The sequence below is a fragment of the Sus scrofa genome, chromosome 8 (genome assembly GCF_054392235.1).
Source record: "Sus scrofa isolate SSC_HxYL_T2T_F1_AM1 chromosome 8, Sscrofa_HxYL_maternal_Yorkshire_Landrace_v2.0, whole genome shotgun sequence".
In the NCBI taxonomy this organism is placed as follows: Eukaryota; Metazoa; Chordata; class Mammalia; order Artiodactyla; family Suidae; genus Sus; species Sus scrofa.
Genome location: NC_139390.1, coordinates 11,366,789 through 11,387,379, shown reverse-complemented (window position 1 = coordinate 11,387,379; position 20,591 = coordinate 11,366,789). Strand labels below are relative to the sequence as shown.

The 20,591-nt window shown below is 43.3% G+C and overlaps 1 long non-coding RNA gene across 1 annotated transcript in view; it reads right to left on the bottom strand.

The window, feature by feature from the left end:
• Window positions 1-20,591, bottom strand: part of LOC106504591 (uncharacterized) — a 77,103-nt gene that overhangs the window by 54,904 nt on the left and 1,608 nt on the right. The window lies entirely within an intron of this gene.

The following is a 20,591-nucleotide window of genomic DNA, read 5'->3' as shown; positions in this document are numbered from 1 at the left end:
ACTGCATATCAAAGGTAATTTCCAGGAGCCCATATGTTGCATCTTACCAAACATAGAAGAGTGCTAAATTCACTAACTTGAGATGCCTGGTTTTCTTCCTTTCTTTCCTTCTTTCTTCTTTCTTTCTCTCTCATTCTTTCTTTCTTTGCTTTTTAGGGCCATACACGTGGCACATGGAGGTTCCCAGGCTAGGGATCCAATTGGAGCTACAGCTGCCGGCCTACACCACAGCCACAGCAATGCCAGATCCGAGCTGTGCCTGCAACCTCCAGCACAGTTCATGGCAACACCAGATCTTTAACCCACTGAGCGAGGCCAGGGATTGAACCCACAACTGCATGGTTCCTAGTCGGATTCCTTTCCGCTGTGCCACAACGAGCTCCTGCCTGGTTTTCTTTAATTAATAGTGACCTTCTAATGGTCCAACCCCGTTTTTTGTGTGTTTATTAGTTTTATAAAACTCCTCTACATCCTGGCCTCTCCCAGCGGTCACTCAGAGCTGTCTGAGAGTCCTCCCTTCTGGGCTCGAAGTCCTTAGAAAATCCACAAAATATAACATTACTCACAGCTTTTACGCTGTGATTTTTTTTTTTTTCAATTGACAGCACATGGGCAAAACTCACTGTTAACAGCGCTTGTCTCTCTCCAGTGATTATTTTCTTCTTAATTATCCCAGTTATGTAATCACTCTATAACCACCTTCCATATTCCATATTTTTAGAGGTCATGATCCTAAGGAATGCGGAAAGATCCCTATTCCAAAAGTGTCTAGGAAGGGAGTTAGGATTCTTGAGGTTAGCGCTAAAACTGGAGTAAGAGTAAGAGTGAGGCATTCCTGCCAAGACAGCAAGAGACTTTTAGATCAGAGGAGCTGGTGAAGTCAGAGTCCAAAACAACATGAGCCTAGGGAGTTCCCATCGTGGCTCAGCGGAAATGAATCTGACTGTTATCCAGGGTTTGATCCCTGGCCTCGCTCAGTGGGTTAAGGATCCAACGTTGTTGTGAGCTGTGGTGTAGGTCGCAGACACGGCCTGGATCTGGTGTTGCTGTGGCTGTGGTGGAGGCGGGCAGCTGTAGCTCTGATTCAACCCCTAGCCTGGGAACCTCCATATGTCGCAGGTGCGGCCATAAAAAGCGAAAAGAAAAGAAAAGAAAAGAAAATGAGCCTAAGTCCAGACACAGAGGAAGGAGAGAGACAACAAATTCGAAGAAATAGGATATAGGGAAGCTCACAAAGGAAAGCATTCAGGGCTCTGCAGCTAATTTTAAACAGACTCATAACACAGGAGTTCCCTGGGAGCCTAATAGTTAAGGATCTGGCATTGTCACTGATGTGGTGGGGGTTCAATCCCTGGCCCCGGAACTTCCACACACCACAGGCGTGGCTGAAAATAGGTAAATAAATAAATAATAAAAGAAATCATCTACAAAGACCTCTAAGGAATCTAATAACATAACAAAACTGAGAGAATGAATGAAATGGAGTTAGCAAGGTTTCAGATGTAAGGCCAATATACAATTTTATTTCTATATATTTGCAACAGACACATGGAAACTGAAACTCTGAAAAGAAGACATTTATAACAGCCTCAAAAAAACACAACCTAGGAGTTCCCTCTGGGGCTCAGCAGGTTATGAACCTGACTAGTATCCATGAGGATGCAGGTTCAATCCCTGGACCTGCTAGGTGGGTTGTGGTGAGCTATGGTGTAGGTTGCAGACATGGGTCAAATCCCTGGTTGCTGTGGCCATGGTGTTGTCCGGCAGCTGCAGCTCTGATTTAACCCCTAGGCTGGAACTTTTCCATAAGCTGCAGGTACACCCCCCCCCACACACAAAAAAAAAACCCCAGAAAACTAGTTAATAACAGATTTAATATACATTTAATATATATATTATCTGTACCCTTTAAAGTACAAAATATTAATGAAAGAAATTAAAGGAGAGCTGATGTTTTTTGGCTACACTGATAGCATGTTATGGAAGTTCCTGCACTAGGGATCGAACCTGTACCATGGCAGAGACCAGAGCCACAGCAATGACAACACTGTATCCTTAACCCACTGTGCCACAAGGGAACTCCGAGGAGAGCTAAATCAATGGAGAGCTCAAAGACAATCACTTTAGGGACAGGCAAAGATTTCTTAAGAGACAGGCAAAGATGTCATATTCACAGATTAGAAGACCCAATATTGTTAAGAAGTCAATTCTACCCAATCAGAATTGTGGCAGGCAGTTTTTCAAAGCTTGACGAGCTTATTCTACAATTTATTTGTATATCTAAAAGACTTAGCTCTGCCAAAACCACTTGGAAACAGAAGAACAAAGTTGAAGAACTCACGCTACCTAATTTCAAAGCTTACTCTAAAGTTTCAGTAACCAAGACAGTGTGATCCTGGTGCAGAGGGAGACACATAAACCAATGGAACAGCATGGAGAGTTCAGAAATAGATGCAAACAGGAGTTCCCATTGTGGAGCAGTTGGTTAACGAATCCGACTAGGAACCATGAGGTTGCGGGTTCGATCCCTGCCCTTGCTCAGTGGGTTAACGATCCGGCGTTGCCATGAGCTGTGGTGTAGGTTGCAGACGCGGCTCGGATCCCGCGTTGCTGTGGCTCTGGCGTAGGCCGGCGGCTACAGCTCCGATTCGACCCCTAGCCTGGGAACCTCCATATGCCGCAGGAGCAAAGAAATAGCAAAAAAAGACAAAAAATAAAATAAAATTAAATAGAAATAGACGCAAACATATACAGTCCATTGATTTTTGCTGAAAACACCAAAATAAATCAATAGGAATAGTCTTTTCAATAAGTGGTGCTGGACAACGGAATATCCATATACAAAAAATTAACCACAACTCTTAGCTCACAGCATACATACAAACTAGTTCAAAATAGATGAGATGTAAACATAAAAGCTACAACGATAAAAACTTCCATGAGAAAGCAAAAAAGACAATCTTTACAACTTTGGGGGCAGGCAAAGATTTCCTAAATATAACACAGAAGCAGGCACTGTAAAAGAAAAATTGATAAATTTGACTTTAATAAAATTAAAAAGGTCTTCAAAATGAAGGGGGTTCCCGTGTGGCTCAGCAGGTTAAGAACCTGACACAGTGTCCATGAGGATGAGGGCTTGATCCCAGGCCTCACTCAGGGGGTTAAGGATCAGGCATTGCCGCAAGCTGCAGCATAGACTGCAAACGTGGCTCAGATCTGGTGTTGCTGGGGCTGGGTCATAAGCCTGCAGCTGCAGCTCCAATTCGACCTCCAGCCCAAGAACTTCCATATGCCGCAGGTACAGCTGTAAAAAGAAAAAAAGAAAAAGACACTATTAAGAAAGTGCAAAGACAAGCCACAGACTGGAAGAAAATACTTGCAAATGCTTGAACCCAGAACATATAACTTCTCATAACTGAATTATAAAAAGATAAACATCCACTGAAAAATGTGCAAAGATTTAAACAGACACTTCACAAGAGAAGATATATGAATACCCAAAAAACTCATGAAAAGAAAAACAACATTGTTAGTCATTAGGCTCATACAAAAGCTAAAGACAAAATAGAATAACAATACGTCTACTAGAATGGATACATTTTAAATGGCAAGAAAATAGGAAGCAATATTGCTCCTAGAAAACAGTTTGACAATTTCTTATAAAGTTACACATATACTTACCATCTCACTGCTGAATATATGCCCCCCAATATTAAAATATTGTGATACATTTGCACGATAAAAAGGAACAAACTACTGACACATGTAATAACATAGGTGAGTCTCAAAAATAGGATGTTGAAGAAAAGAAGTCAGACTTAAAAGAGCACTAGTGTATGGCACCATTCATGCAGTCAAAACCCAGATGTGATTCCATATTAGCATAGGCAGCACTAGTCTATACTAAAGGTCTTTAGCTCAGGCTGCTTTCACAAAAACACCACAGACTTGGTGACTTAAACAATGAACCCTCATTTCTCATAGGTTTTAAGGCTAACGAGTCCAAAGTCAAGGCTCTGGCAGATGTCTGGGGAGAGCCCTCCTCCTGGCTTACGGAAGTGCATCTTCTCCTGTACTCTTACAAGGAAGGCACTAATCCCATCATGCGGGCCCCACTCTCAAGACCTAATTATCTCCCAGGGGCCCCACCTGTAAATACCACCCTCCTGGGGTTAGGATTCAACATACCCATTTGGGGAAGGCACAAGCATGCAGTCCATAACACTAAGAGAAACCAGGTCAATGGTTTCCTGGGATTGGGAGTAGGGAACGTTGAGTGCCAAGGGATATGAGGGAACTTTGGGGGTGATGGAATCAAAATCATATCTTTTTCTTTTTTGTCTTTTTAGGGCTGCACCCACGGCACGTGGAGGTTCCCAGGCTAGGAGTCGAATCAGAGCTGTAGCCGCTGGCCTAGCCAGAGCCACAGCAACATGGGTTCCGAGCCGTGTCTTCGACCTATACCACAGCTCACAGCAATGCCAGATCCTTAACCCACTGAGTGAGTACAGGGATCGAACCTGTGTCCTCATGGATGCTAGTCAGGTTCGTTAACTGCTGAGTGATGAAGGGAACTCCCAAAACTATATCTTGAGTGTGCTGTGATGGCATCACTGCATCCAATATATGTATTTCAAATGCATCAAGGTAAATTATACCTTAAAATAAACAAGATAGTGGGCCCAGCAGTGCGGGTAGGGAGATAGGGCAGAGAGGAGGCCTGGTTATGGTAATTGTATCCATGCCAATTCCAACTTGCCTTTAACACACAATCAGTGGGGGATTCTGTCACCATGTCCCATGCTATCTATACTAGAATGTATTGAGGATTCAGTACAGATAGTGAAGGATTTCTCAGTCTCTCCACCCACAAATGCTTCCACTTGTTCTGTATTTTTGTACATCTGCTTTTCTTTCTGTCACCCCCACTCCTGCCCTAGTCCAAACATACCTAGATAGACAGATAGATGATAGATTGATAGATTGATAGATAGATAGATAGATAGATAGATAGATAGATAGATAATCTCACTCATCTGGTTTACATGTAAATGCTGTCAGCCATAAGCCTAGCAGAGCAGACTATGAGACTAAAAAGCCTAACTGCTATAAAATATTAAATGCAGAGAACATCACATATTTATTTCTAAAGAGTTTATTTTCACCAAATAAGCAAGAACCCAGAGGAGGTGGAAAGCATAGGGCCAAGTGCATAAGCAGGTAAACTGGCCTTGGGAAAAACCCTGGAAACTTACTTACTGAGATAGAAAGAAAGCAAGCCTAAAAACAGAGGTGTTTGAGAAGGATGCTGCAGAACCGGCAGCCTTCTGCCTCCGCCCTGAGGGAAACAAAGGGGATGAGGGGATGAGGTTGGGAGCTGGAGGGGAAAGAGCCAAGTCACCATGAGGACCTGGAAATCAGCTCACCCCAGAAAGTCAGGAAGTGAGTCTGCTCGGGACCAGCTACGGTCAGAAGTCATCACTTATTGATGGTTCCAATTAGTCTGATGTCAAAATTCATCTCCTCTGCGAGTCCCAGTTCTGCTCTCTGCCTTTTACATGCAGCCACTTGTGCATTTTTGAAAATGCAGAAGATATATGAGATACAGATGTATATCTTACTCGCATATTTTATATCTCTGGGTTGTGAGAACATCAAGGTGTTACTATCTTTGTATTACTATGTATTTGCTAAGTCTTCTTTTTTCTAGTTTAACATCTCAACCTGCAGCTATTCCTCAAATAGCAGCTGTTTTGCCATCTTGGCTGCCTTCTCTTAGAAACAGATAAATAACAACAAAAAATTCATCATTTGGTTTGTTGTTGTCTTTTTAGGACCGCACTCGTGGCATATGGAATGCCCAGGCTAGGGGTGGAATTGGAGCTCTAGCTGCCAGCCTACACCACAGCCACAGCAATGCAGGATCTGAGCCGCGTCTGCAACCTATGCCACAGCTCACAGCAATGCCAGATCCTTAACCCACTGAGCAAGGCCAGGGATCAAACCCACGTCCTCATGGATACTAGTCAGGTTGTTACCACAGAGCCATGACACAAACTCCAAAATTTGTCATTCTTCACAGTAACTTATGTGATGGTTAATTTTATGTCAGCTCAGTTGGGTCACAGTTCCCAGATAGTTGGTCAAATGGTATTTTAGATGTTTCTGTGAAGGTTCTTTTTTGGATGACGTTAACATTTAAATTGGTGGACTTTGTGTAAAGCAGATTGTCCTCCATAATGTGGGTAGGTCACATCCAATCAGGTGACAGCTTTAATAGGAAAAGATTGAGCTCACCCATGAAAGAAGGACTTCCGCCAAAAGACTGCATTTGGACTCAAGCAGCAACTCTTCCCCTGGATCTCCAGTCTACTGGCCTATCCATCAGAACCTGGACTCCCCAGCCCTCCCCAAATGTACGAGCCAATTCCTTAAAGTGAATTTCTAGATAGACAGATGATAGATCGATACATAGATAGATACATAGATAGATACATAGATACATAGATAGACTTTAAAAAATACACAATCTAAAAGTTGACAGTTAAGTTTTATTTGGGGCAAAATGAGGACGATAGCCCAGGAGGCAGTATTTCAGACAGCTTTGAAAAACCACTCCAGACGTTCCCATCACGGCACAGCGGAAAGGAATCCGACTAGGAACCATGAGGTTGCGGGTTCAATCCCTGGCCTCGCTCAGTGGGATCTGGCATTGCCGTGAGCTGTGGTATAGGCCAGTGGCTACAGCTCTGATTAGACCCCTAGCCTGGGAACCTCCATATGCTGTGGGTGCAGCCCTAAAAAGACAAAAGACAAAAAAAAAGAAAAAAAGAAAAACCACTCCATGAAGGTAGAGGGGAAAGTCAGCAAACGTGATTTTGGTGAAGGGGGAGGTATGTGCAACTGAGCCACCTTTTTACAGAGGGTCACTGCTGGTCTCATGAAGGTCACTGCCAGTCACCAGGAGCAGAGGTCACCATGAAGGATTTTAGTGCTCGTCTAGATACAGGGAGATACAAGAATTGAGCTCATAAAATCTCCCGAAAACATCTTTCTAAAGACCTGTTCTGCCCGTTTTCCCAGAGCACAGAGCGCCTCCCTCCTGGTCCCCACCCTGAGCTCCTTTCAGGGGGTGTTGGCAGCTGCAGTGGCTCATGATTCAATCCTCGTAGAGGCGGATGGCAAGTGCTGATCTATATACTTCATAGAGGGACAGATGTAAGATATAAGATATAAAGGTTAATATAGAGATTGAAATAGAGATTGAGGCAGAGGCACCCTGTTGGTTCTCTTTCTCTGGCGAATCCTGGCTAATACACTTTACAAAAACTGCTTTCCCATAAGCTCTCCGGTAGGTGGATTTTGAAAGTCATTTGTGCTACTCAGCTCATGCAGCCTTTTCAAATGTCTTCCACTTGGAAAGGAACATACAGATTTGTGCTCGCTCCTCCAGCTCACCTCAATTGTAATTTCCAAACTCCCAAGCCCAGAGAGGCCACAGACTTTTCATGGTATCTAGTATAGCAAAGTAGGTCTTCGAAGAGTTGCACAGAGGGATGCTGATACTCAATCCCAATCCTTAGTAGCACTTTCAAAAAATAATTAGTGACTCGAAGTTTGTTTAGTCCCCAACCTTCCCTCTGATCTTCAAATACGTCGCTTGTATTCAAAGAATTCAGGGTTGCTAATTTACCAATCATAAATAGTAGTAATAACGTGGATTTGGAATTCCACATCAAATCCATAGAGAGTGATGAAGATTTTGTTGGAATAAAGGTAACTAATGATGTATTATCAAAAGCAGCAACAGGATGATGCAACTGGCAACTCGCCCACGTGTTACCAAAATCAGACCTCCTTTTACAGATTCCCAATGGAACACTCACACCCTCCTCCTGCTGCTGAGTTCTCGGGGTCTTTTCTTTGACCCAGTTCTTTGAAAGAACATTGCTTCCAAGCAAACAAATCCTACTTTAGGATGGGAAGTGAACGGGAGAACAGAATACATAAGATGTAGTTTCTCTCCTTTCAACTCCAGTTCACATAGGGTATAGTTTAGAGGGCAGAGCTGCACCACAATATAGGTACCAACACAGCTGACCTAGATATTAAATCAATGAAATGTTTTTTGACTGAAATATAGTTGATTTACAATATTATATTAGTCTCAGGTGTATGGCATAGTGACTCAATATTTTTATAGACTATACTCCCTTTAAAGTTCTTCCAAAATAATGGCTACATTTCCCTGTGCTATACAATGTATCTTTGTTGCTCATCTATTTTATACTAGTTTATTTTAGAGTAGTTTGTGCCTTTTAATCCCCCAGTCCTATCTTGTCTCTCCTCCTTCCATCTCCCCACTGATACCCAGTAATTTGGTCTCCAAATCAGTGAATCCATTTCTGTTTGTCTTATTTTTTAGATTCCACACAGACGTGATAACACACACTATTTGTTTTTTCCTGTGTGACTTGTTTCACTGAGCATAATGCTCTCCAGGTCCACAGCAAGACTGCTTTGTGCTTGTTGGAAAACGGCGGCTGCCCTCTGCAAACCTCTCCACCCCAACCACACCCTGTATGCTCTTTCTTTTTCTCTGGTCCCTCTCCATGGGGCTCCCCCAAGACCTTCTCACAATTTCTAGCTAGAGGGATTATGCTTGGCAGGCTGGGAGCCCTTGGAGTGCCACTCTCTGTAGCTACCGCCATCATCCATCCTGATTGGTCAGGACCCATGCCCTATCAAGTGCCAAATATCCTAAATATCATATCTGGTTGGTTGGGAGGGTTTTGAGCATCTTTTTTCATACAAAGGCTTTTAATTGCTCAATCTATTTTTGTTGAGAAAATAAATAATAAAGAAAAGCAGAATTGTTATAGCAATCCACACTTTGTAACTTTTCCAATACATTAACCTGTTCATCAATTATTGAGTCTTGCTATGTTCCAGGCACTCAGTGTGACAGGCATTAAACACACACACGTACACATCATTTCCTTCTCATGACAACCCTATGACTTAAGTGCTTCTATAATCATTTTCCCCCAAATCATATTAATATTAGCTAACATTATTCTGTGCGCTAGGTGACCAGCACTGTGCTAAGCACTTTACCTGGGTTAGCTCATTTTATCTACAACAATATCATAAGATATATGCTTTTTTCATCCCCAATATATAGATGAATCAACTAGGACTGGAAAAGATTGTGTAACGTCCTTAAGACTAATGAGCTGGTGGAACAAAGCAAGAATTCTCATCTAGGTTTTTCAATTCTAACTTTTCCATGGCTTTTCCATTGTTCCCTGTTCCCTTGCATCAGTGGATACTTCCCCCAGTGTTCACAGAAGCACAATTTACAACAGCCAAGATGTGGAAATAACCTAAATGTCTGTAAACAGAGGAATGGATAAAGTAGATGTGGCACATATATACAATGGAATATTACTCAGCCATAAAAAAAGAATGAAATAATACCATTTTCAGCAACGTGGATGGACCTAGAGATTATCACACTAAGTGAGGTAAATCAAAGATAAATATCATAGGATATCACTTATATCCAAAAATAACCTTAAAAATGATACAAATGAACCTATTTACAAAACAGAAACAGATTCACAGATTTAGAAAACAAACTTATGGTTACCAAAGAGGAAAAGTAGGTGGGGGGAGGGATAAATTAGAAGTTTGGGATTAGCGTAGACACACGACCATATATAAAATAGATTTCCACAGAAAGGAAACTCAGGGACATGGAGAACAGACTTACGGTTGCCAGGGGGAGGAGGAGAGAGTGGGATGGATGTGGAGTCTGGGGCTAATAGATGCAAACTTTGCATCTGGAGTGGATAAGCACTGAGATCCTGCTGTTTGGCACAGGAAACTATATTCAGCCACTTGTGATGGACCGTGATGGAAGAAAATGTGAGAAAAAGAATATATATATTCAGAAAAAGATACATATATGACATATACATATGACTGGGTTCCTATGATGACCAGTAGAAACTGACAGAATACTGTAAACCAACTATAGTGGAAAAAACAAAAATCATAAAAAAATAAAACAGATGATCAACAAGGACCTACTGCACAGCACATGGGACTCTACTCAATATTCTGTAATGACCTATATGGAAAAAGAATCTGAAAAAGGATGAATATGTGAATAACTGAATCACTTTGTTGTACACCTGAAACTAACACATTGTAAATCAACATACTCCAATATAAAATAACTATTAAATTAAATTGAAGAAAAAAAAGAAGTGGATATTGGCAGACATCTTGAATAATAAGGCTGTTGTGATTTCTAAATAGCTGAAAGTATCTTGGGCTCTAAGTTTCAGATTTAGAATTGACAGTGTATAAAACACACATTAGAAAAGTGCCACACTCATAACAACCAAGAGAAGAGATCTCTGGATGAATTTCTGCTCCAGTTTCTCACTGGGAACGCTTGTCTTTAAAAGGTGGGCATTTTGCTCTTCCTTAGAGACTCTGTGTTTTTATTTTACCCCGTATTTAAGATGAAAAAACGGAGAGTTCAATTCCTGGGGAATGCGACAGAGTCCGGGGTTACTGAAGACATGCTCCCATCCTGCCCTCACTTTTCCCTTTTCTTGTCTAAGGGAGAATGCGACACCACACGCTTTGGGGGCAAGGACTCTGCCTTTGTCATCATATCCCTGGACATTAACCTAGTGCTTACACATGAGAAAATAATAAATATTGTTTGAACACAGGAATAAGTACAGGTGAGTGGTGGCGCTTTTTGAATGTCTCCAAAAGAGACAACGGTCCGAATGATGAGGACCATGAGTTCGGCTTCCCCAGCAGACTTCTTACTCCCACGAGGTCAAAACTTCACCATATCCAGCATGTGGCATCTGATTCATCATCCTCCCTTTATTCCTTCGTACAGCAAACACGAGCTGAATTTTCATTCATTTATTTAACTGGTATTTGTTGAGCATCTCTTACACATGAGGCAATATGCTAGATTCTGGGAACCCAGTAATAGAGAACTGAAGCACGGTCCCTTCTTCTTCGGGCAGCTTATGTTCAAGTTGGGAGGAAGGAAGTTAAAATAAATGCCTCCACAAAACAACTCCGAAAAACAATGCACAAGAGAATTACCAATTGCATGGAGGCAATAAACAGGGAAAAGAGATGGAGTGACCAGGAGTAGCGATGAGAAGGTGACCTTTGAGGTGACATCTAAATGATGAGACAGAAGCATCCTAACAGAAAGAAGAGCACATGCAAATGCCCAGGCTCCTGGGGAACAGAAAGGAGACCGTGCTGTTGAAATCCCGTGAGAAAGGGGGGAAGGGTGAGAGCAGGAGAAGCCAGGCCTTGCAGGGCTCCATGATACAGTGTGACATTTATTCTCAGACAAGTGCAAGCCCAATGAAGGGAATGAGAAGAATTTTCTGTCCCCTGTGGACTGAAGAGGGAAGAGTAGAGGCAGGGGGTGATAGTGACTTAGACTAAGGAGAAATGGAAAGAAGTTGATGGATTCGAGTTCTCCATGAACTGAGTGCATTAGATAAGGCAAGAGAAAGGACCTGGCTTAAGCAGCTGGGAAGAGTGACACGTTTCAACTGAAAAAAAATTTTTTTGAAAAGACAACTTACAGACAGACGAGGAGAAAATATTTGCAAACAATGTGGCCAATAAGGGCTTATTCTCCAAAATATGCAAACAGCTCATACAACTCAGTAACAAAAAGAAAAAAAAAAAAAAAACAATAAAACAACCCAATCAAAAAATAAGCAGAGGCTTAAATAGACATTTCTTTAAAAAAGACATACAGAGGCCAAAAGGCACGTGAAAAAATACTCAACAGCACAAATTATTAGAGAAACACAAATCAAAACTACAATGAGGTACCATATCACACTGGTCAGAATGGCCATCATAAAAAAAAATCTACAAATAATAAATGCTAGAGAGGATGTGAAGAGAACTCTCTTACACTGTTGGTGGAAATATAAACTGGTACAACCAAATGGAGAACAGTATGGAGGTTCCTCAGGAAACTAACAATTGAGTTGCCATATGATCCAGCAATCCCACTCATGGGCACATGCCCAGACAAAACTATAATTCAGAAAGGTATGTGCACCCCTATATTCATAGCGGCACTATTTACAATAGCCAAGACATGGAAACAATCTAAATGTCCACTGATAGATAAATACATGAAGATGTGGTATTTATATACAATGGAATATTACTCAGCCAATAAAAAGAATGAAATAATGCCATTCGTAGCAACATGGATGGATCTAAAGATAACCATACTAAGCAAAGTAAGTCAGAAAGGGAAAGGTGAATACCAAACGGTATCATCTGTATGTGGAATCTAAAAGACCGCACAAATCAACATGTCTATAGAACAAAAACAGACTCACAGACTTAGAGAACAGACTTGTGGTTCCCAAGGGGGAGGGGAGGCAGGGGAGAGAAGGATTGGGAGTTGAGGATTAGCTGAGGGAAACTACTGTGTGCAGGATTGATAAACAATAAGGTCCTACTGCAGAGCGCAGGGAACTATATTCAGTCTCCTGTGATAAACCCATAATGAAAAAGGATATATATGAATCCCTTTGCTGTACAGCAGAAGTTAACACAATATTCTAAGTCAACTATACTTCCATAAAGAAAAAAATAAAAGTTTTCACTTTGTATACATTATTTTCCACTGCCTATGAAATCCCCAAATGAGACTATCATGTAAGCAGTTGGATAAACAAGCCTCCAGTTCAGAGGAGAGAGAAAGAGAGAGATGAGAGCTGGAAATGTGAAATGTGGGTATATGACCAAGGATGGAGAGTTTCAAAATCAAGCCAAGATAGACGAGGATCTCCTTTCAATGCCAGTCAGAACCAAGCTAATTCTACGGTCTTGAGCAAATAGCTTCTTCATGCCTCCGTCTTCTCTATAAAATAGGAGTGAAAGTACCACTACTTAGGGTTGCTGTGAGGTCTAATAAAAAATCCATACCTGGAGTTCCCGTCGTGGCACAGTGGTTAACAAATCCGACTAGGAACCATGAGGTTACGGGTTCGGTCCCTGCCCTTGCTCAGTGGGTTAACAATCCGGCATTGCCGTGAGCTGTGGTGTAGGTTGCAGACGTGGCTCGGATCCTGCATTGCTGTGGCTCTGGTGTAGGTCGGTGGCTACAACTCCGATTCGACCCCTAGCCCTGGGAATCTCCATATGCCGCGGGAGCGGCCCAAAGAAATAGCAAAAAGACCAAAAAAAAAAAAAAATCCATACCTTAGCCCTGGATAAGCCCTCCATGAGAGCCAGTGTAACTAGGTCATGGTTTTTTTTTTTCACACAATTGCTTTCACAGTCACTGTGGCTGCGAAGGTCTTAAGACAACTGAATGCCTTCTTCAGAATCACTCAGACATGCTTCTCTACCAACATCTTGAGGTCCTGGCCAGTGGTCCCTGCCCTGCATCCTCAGAACTCCCCAGGCAAGGGGAAAGCCCCAGCCTCACCAGCCAGGGCGGGGGTGGGAGGCGGTGTTGATATTCCCTTCTGGCAGACATGCTTCCTCTCCAGGCTTTAGGACCCCTCTACCTTGGCCTAAGGGGAGAGCCTTCCTTTCTTACCCCAGAGTGAAGATCAGAAAAATGCTGGAATGTTCTTACACCCATGACTCCCATCTAAAGCATCCTCCAGCCTTTTCTTTATATAGTTGAGGTTGGTTGACGGAGCTGACAGCCAAAGAATCCACTTGTTCACCTCTCAATAAGAAACATGTCTAAGGTTGCTCTTTATAACACAGGAATTTGTCATATATTTTACCTTTTTTTTTTTTTTTAGGACCGAACCCATGGCATATGGAAGTTCCCAGGTGAGGGGTCAAATCAGAGTTGCAGCTGCCAGACTACACCAGGAGCCACAGCAACACGGGATCCGAGCCATGTCTTCGACCTACACCACAGCTCATGGTAACGCCGGATCCTTAACACACTGAGCAAGGCCAGGGATCGAACCCACGTCCTCATGGATCCTAGTGGGGTTTGTTGCCGCTGAACCATGACAGGAACTCCTCTCATACATTTTAAGTAGCTTGAGTTCCAGCCAAAATTCCTATAGGAAACATCCCATTGCTCACCATATGTATTTTATGTTTAATTTTTTTTCTTAGTTGTCAGACTTATTAGCCCATTATGACCTTCATGCAAATAAATACCAGGCCATGAACTTGAAGTCTAAAAAGAGTTAAGAATGACAGTATATAATATTGCCTCTTCTTTAAATATACCCATGATATTGGGTTACAAATCTGAATAAGACATTATAAACGCTGTACTATAGAGAATCCATAAAAAAGGTCACCTGGCTGATGTCTGAGTTTAAGGGAAGGTGGTAATGAATGGTTCCTTCTCCTCCGAGTTCAGAACCAAGAAAGAAATAGAGTCAGAAGCATGGAGGCAAAATAGCAACCTTGTAATTCCAGAAGATGAGACTGGAGAGTCCAGCTGATCCTGTAGCAAGTGGAGGCGTCTCCCCACCACTACACACAGCAAGATGAAAATCTGTCTTCGGAGCCTACCACGTAGAAGCGGGAGCCACGAACACACGCCGATTGGTGAAAGCAGATCCCCGAGAGACAGCCACATGGCGCATTTGGAAGGGAGGAGGAAGCAACCAGAAAGCATAGACAAATGGATGCCCCAGTTTTCCTACCTCCCAAACCAGAATGGTGGGAGAAGAGATACTAAAAGTGCTCCTTGCATCTTTTTCCTTCCTCCCTCTTTTAAGGACATGGAGGATGGGAGACGAGGAAGAACCAAATGCTATAAACATGCAGCGAGTAGAGAAAGATCGCCTAGAAGTAGGAAAAATAAAAAACGAGGAGGACAGCACCATGAGGTTCACCTCCTCTGACCCTGCCAGGTGTGGGATTTTCAGGGAAAGGTGTGCAGGAAGCATGCCTACTGGAGGGAGAGTAGGAATGAAGGAGAGGGGGAAAGGCAGCTGTTCTCAGGGAGACCTGAGAGGTCCAGATGGACTTGAACATCGAGACCTTCAGTGGGGAAACGGAGGAAGATGGTGGAAAGGCCATCTGGAGCCACGCTGGGGAGAATCTTGGTTACAAGCCAAGGAGTTTATATATTATTGGGTCAGAAGTTGGAAGACAGTCAAAGTGTTTGAACAGGAGAGGAAGAGAATTACAGCAATGCTTTAAGAAAATTAAGTGGGCAGCAGACTTCAGAATATATTATCTGGGGAGAATGTGGAAGCAGGAAGATCAGTTAGAAGCGCCTGTACAGGTTGGAAGTGGAAGTCACATGAACGAGTGTCACCACAGGGGGCTGGGGGCTGGGATGCAAATGACTTGCGTGTGATGCTTTGAGTTTACAAAATTCCTGTCCCATCAGTTACTGCAGTTGTGGGGAGCCAGTCGCTTAACGATGGACACACTGCAAGGCAGTCAGTTTGCATCAGTAAATCTGAACTGAATTAACACCAGGTCTTGGTGACAGGAAGGAAAGCTAGCAGGGAGGCAAAGATGACGCATAGCTTTCAAACCAGAATAAGTCTTTCATCCATCACATGTTTTTTGAGCTCTTCCTATAATGCCTGAAACCGTTCCAGATGCTAGGCGACGACAAAGAATTTGACGGATAAAGACACTGTCCTCTGGAAGTTTGTATACCAGGGATAAGAGATCATCAATAGATAGATAAAGACATATCAATAGATAGATAAAGATATCAATAGATAGATAAAGATATCAATAGATAGATAAAGACATATCAATAGATAGATAAAGATATCAATAAATAGATAAATATCAATAGATAGATAAAGACATATCAATAGATGGATAAATAGATAAAGAAATATCAATAGATAGATAAAGAAATAGAAAATATGATGAGGTAAAGGAAAAAAATCCAGGCAAAAGGATGGAGGGTCAGGAAGCTACTTTTTAAAATAGTGTCATCAGAGAAAACTCTTTCTGGGAGTCACCAGAAGAGAGGGATCTGGAGGTGAGTGGGATGGCCAAAGACGAGACTCAGAAGGGTCTTATGAGCCAAGCTAAGGACCCTAGTCATTGTGTGGAAGCATCATTCATAGAGGAAGAGAAGGGAACATACAAAGACCAGCGAGGAGGTACATAGGAATCTAGGCAAGAGATGGTAACTGCTTGATCTAATGTGATACTGTTAGAGAAGGCAGAAAAATAGCTAGGAGTTCCCGCTGTGGTGCAGTGGGTTAAGGACCTGGCATTGCCTCAGCGATAGCACGGGTCACAGCTGCAACTCAGATTCGATCCCTGGCCCGGGAATTTCCACATGCCAGAGGTGTGACCAAAACAACAACAACAACAAACGAAAACAGCCGAGTTCCCAATATACGATAAAATAAGGCTTATGGGATTCTTTATTGGACTTGATGTGGAGTGGAAGAAGGAGAGGGAAACTAGGATGCTTCGAAGGTTTTTGCACTGAGTGGCTGCTAAAATAGTTGTGCCCTTCTGAGATGGGGAATAGCGGGCAGAGGGATCAACAGCTTTGCTCAGAACCTGTTATCTTTGATACACCTGCTGAACATTCAAGTGGCGATGTGGCCAAGGAAGGATGTGATTTTGGAGCTGGGGGAGATCTTACGGCTAGACATGTAGATGTCAGATGGCTTTAGCGTCACCAAATACAGAGATGCCAGGAAGGAGAAGCTGGTTCTCATACTTATCCAATATTTTCTGAGTACTTACTATGTGTGAAGCACTTCTCTAGGCCCTGGGCATGCAGACACCAAGGATATAGTCCTTCTCTTCAAAGGGCTCACAGGTTGTCAGGAATACAAGCAAAGAAACAACCAGACTGGAGCATGTGATAAGTTCTCAAATTGGAGTTTCCAGAGGAGCTCCAGGAGACTGTGGGGCAGGGGGAGGGGGGGCATTGAGTCCAGGAATTCAAGGATGTCTTCCTTAAGAAGCTGATGTGCAAGAGAAGTTTTGAGAATGGAAGAAGGGTGGTCTGTGAGAAAACGATTTAATATTTTTCTTTTTGTTTTTTACTTTTTAGGGCCGCACCAGTGGCATATGGAAGTTCCCAGGCTGGTGGTCAAATCAGAGCTGCAGCTGCGGCCTATGCCACAGCCACAGCAGTGCAGAATCCAAGCTGCATGTGTGACCCACACCACAGCTCACGGCAACACCAGACAGCCGACCCACTGATTGAGGCCAGGGATCCTCAGGGATGCTCAGGTCCTCAGATGCATTTCCGCAGTGCCACCACGGGAACGCCATGGGAGAAAACACTTTGGGAGTCACTGCAAAAGAGGGTGCCTGTAGGAGGCCAGCAAGAGATGAAACTGGATGGGTAGGCAGGGATAGATCATGATGACTCCTTTAGGCTCCACCAAGGAGTCTACTAGATGGGGAAGAAGGCGAATTCCATTGTAGAAATGCTGACTTTGGGAGTTCCCATTGTGGCTCAGTGGTTAACGAACCTGACTAGCATCCATGAGGATGCAGATTCGATCCCTGGCCTTGCTCAGTGGGTTAAGGATCCGGCATTGCTGTGAGCTGTGGTGTAGGTCTTGGCTTGGATCCCGTGTTGCTGTGGCTGTGGTGTAAGCCAGTGGCTACAGCTCTGATGTGACCCCTGGCCTGGGAACCTCCATGAGCCTGGGTGCAGCCCTAAAAAGACAAAAGGCAAAAAGAAAAAAAAAATTAAAAAAGAAATGCTGAGTGTGCGATACAAACAGGACATGTCCAGAGGATAAGAGAAGATCAGAACTCCCCGGAAAGTCAGGGCCAGGTTCGTATGTTCATTTCTAGCTCTAGCTATAGTATTTCAGTGTCTCCCTCACAGAGATCATCACCGAAGACACAGACATGAAATAAATGTCCAAGAATCAGGAAATGCCGAGAAAAGAGGAGCAGGAAAGGGGCAGAGTTGTAGGCAATGCCCCCGGGGTGAGGACTGGGAGAGGAGCAGAGTCAGGCTGGAAATCAGAGCCAGAGTGGTCAGGGACAGTTCAGAACTGGAAGAGCACACCGTCACCATTGCCAAGGACACGGCAAGACTCACAGAGGAGACGGTGGCTGGCAATGTCAAACGCCGAGCCAGGTTACGGAAGGTGCAATGTGAGAGAATGTCATCCAATATGGTAACCATATGGTTCCTTTTGGGAGAATAATTCAGAAGCCTGTGGGTAAAACTCAGAGCAAGGGGTTAGAGCAACTAGGATGGGAGCGAGAAAGTGAAGGCAGGGAAGGGGGACTTTTAAGCCTCCAATCCCCACCATAGCCTATTTTCCTGCCTGGCATCTTCCATTTGTATGCAACCTTCACTTGACCCTTTCTCCCCCTAACTTTCCATCCTGTCTCTCTTATTCCCACTCTCTACTGTCCCAACATGACGGGCGTCTCCTGCCAACAAAAATCCTCGCATTCAGCCAACCAGCAAGCTATGAACTGAATCATCAAGTAGACTTATCATATAATGAAACAGGTCAAAGATTACCTTGATGAAACCTGTGCTGTCATAGATTCTGCAAAATAACCAGAATCTCTTTAAGGACCCCTTCAACCAGGAAGAATCCACACTAACCTATTAATAGTGGGTACTAACTGGGTCCAGGCCAGTAGAAGGTCTGGGGGGAGGTATTTTTTCATTTCTACCATATATGCCATTGTATTGTCTTATGTTATTGTTGTTTCACAACCACAAAGTGTTGGTTTTCTAATTTTAAATATTTTGGTTAAAACAATAAGACATGCCCCCCATGCTTCTGATCTGCAGAGTGACCATTTGGCCAAGACCGTCCATATTTCTTCCTGTCTTTATGTTCTCCTCCCATCAATCTCTGGCAGCTAGAATTAACGCAATGGAAATGTTGGCAAACTCTCCAGTCAGACATTTGTTCTCTTTAACGTCATGGTCCTATCGAGATCATTGTTCTCTTCTATCAATGGATATCTAGCTTTTAATTAATTGGATCTGTGCATATCCAAAAGCCGCTTATGCAAATTAAAACAAGGACTCCCCTCAAGAAACTGGGAGTGATAACCACGGTCATTATGAAAACAAGTGAAGCTAATCAAAGCCCCCTTGTCATAATTCTGTTTTTAGAGACCAACGGGCTGAAACAAGTGGAATCAGGAAAAGAATAATTGGCCACTTATTCCAATTCCCACCATTTATAACAGTAATAAACGGCACAAATAGCAAACCAATTAAGTACTGCTCCCATTGAGCTCATCAATTACCAACATGATGGCTTTACCTCCCACTACTTGCATCTCTCCTTTCTATCTGAGGCTCATTCAGGGCCCAATCCTTTCCCTGGACCATGACAACAGCCTCCCAAACTCTACTCCTGTTCCTCTAGACAACAGCCTCCACACTGGCCACTGGAATGAGCTCTCTAATAAAGAAAAGCCATCGCCTTGCTTAAAACCCTTTAACAGCCCTTGATGCACCCTGGAACATTTAAGGTCTTTCTCACGGCACCAAGATGGCAGGTTTCTTGGCTTCTACCTGTGGATCTTCTAGACTCAGGCTGGTGGTGTACCAGGACAAAGTTCTTAGGACTGAGTGATTCTTTGGAAGTCAAGGTTTTCAAACTTGCTCTGTGCAAACGCTTTTACCATGAGTAACCCTGCCTCTTGGAATATCTTACTCAGGCACCTAGAAAACAGAGATTGCAGAGATAAGAATGTCCATTGAAGACCAGATGGGAAAAACTTCACAGATATGATGTTGGACCTTCTGACATCAGTAAAAATATCAGCAGGACCCACAGGCACACAGTCAACTAGCAAGCTGTGGTCTTTAGTTAAAGATCCTTAAATATGTAAAAATCCAGGGTTGGCCACATGCATGTCTCTAAGTCCTCCAGCTTTGAGTTCATCCATTCTTTTTGCTTTTAGTTTTTAGTTTTCATCTTTTTAGGGCCACATCCATGGCATATGGAAGTTCCCAGGCTAGGGGTCGAATCGCAGCTGCAGCTACAGCTTAAGCCACAAGCACAGCAACCCAGATCCGACCAAGTCTGTGACCTACACCACAGCTCATGGCCATGCCAGATTCTTAACCCACTCAGAGAGGCTGAGGCCAGGGATTGAACCTGAGTCCTTGCAGATTCTAGCCGGGTTTGTTATGCTGAGCCAGGATGGGAACTGCCATTCATTCTTAAAAGTACAAGTTGAAGCACACAGGGAACTTATTTAAGGACAAGAGGCAGCTCAAGTACCTCTGGGAGGGCCAGAGTCACGTTTGGAGCTGTCTGGTCAGGAACAAGGCTACCCAGTCATGCAGGAGCCCCACTCATCTGGCTTGAGGTTACCGGGAAGGTTAATAAAGCTTTGTGTCTTTCCTCACATTACAAGTTCTCCTTCCTCCAAAATAATAGATTCATGTAACCCAACACTTACTCCAATTTTGTTCTTAGCTTTCAGAGCTCAACTCTTTTTTCTTTTTTTTTTTCTGCACTCGCGGGCATGTGGAAATTCCCAGGGTAGGGATGGAACCCACTCTGCAATTGTGATCTGCCCTCAGCTGCAGCAACGCCCAGATCCTTCATCCTCTGCTCCACAAG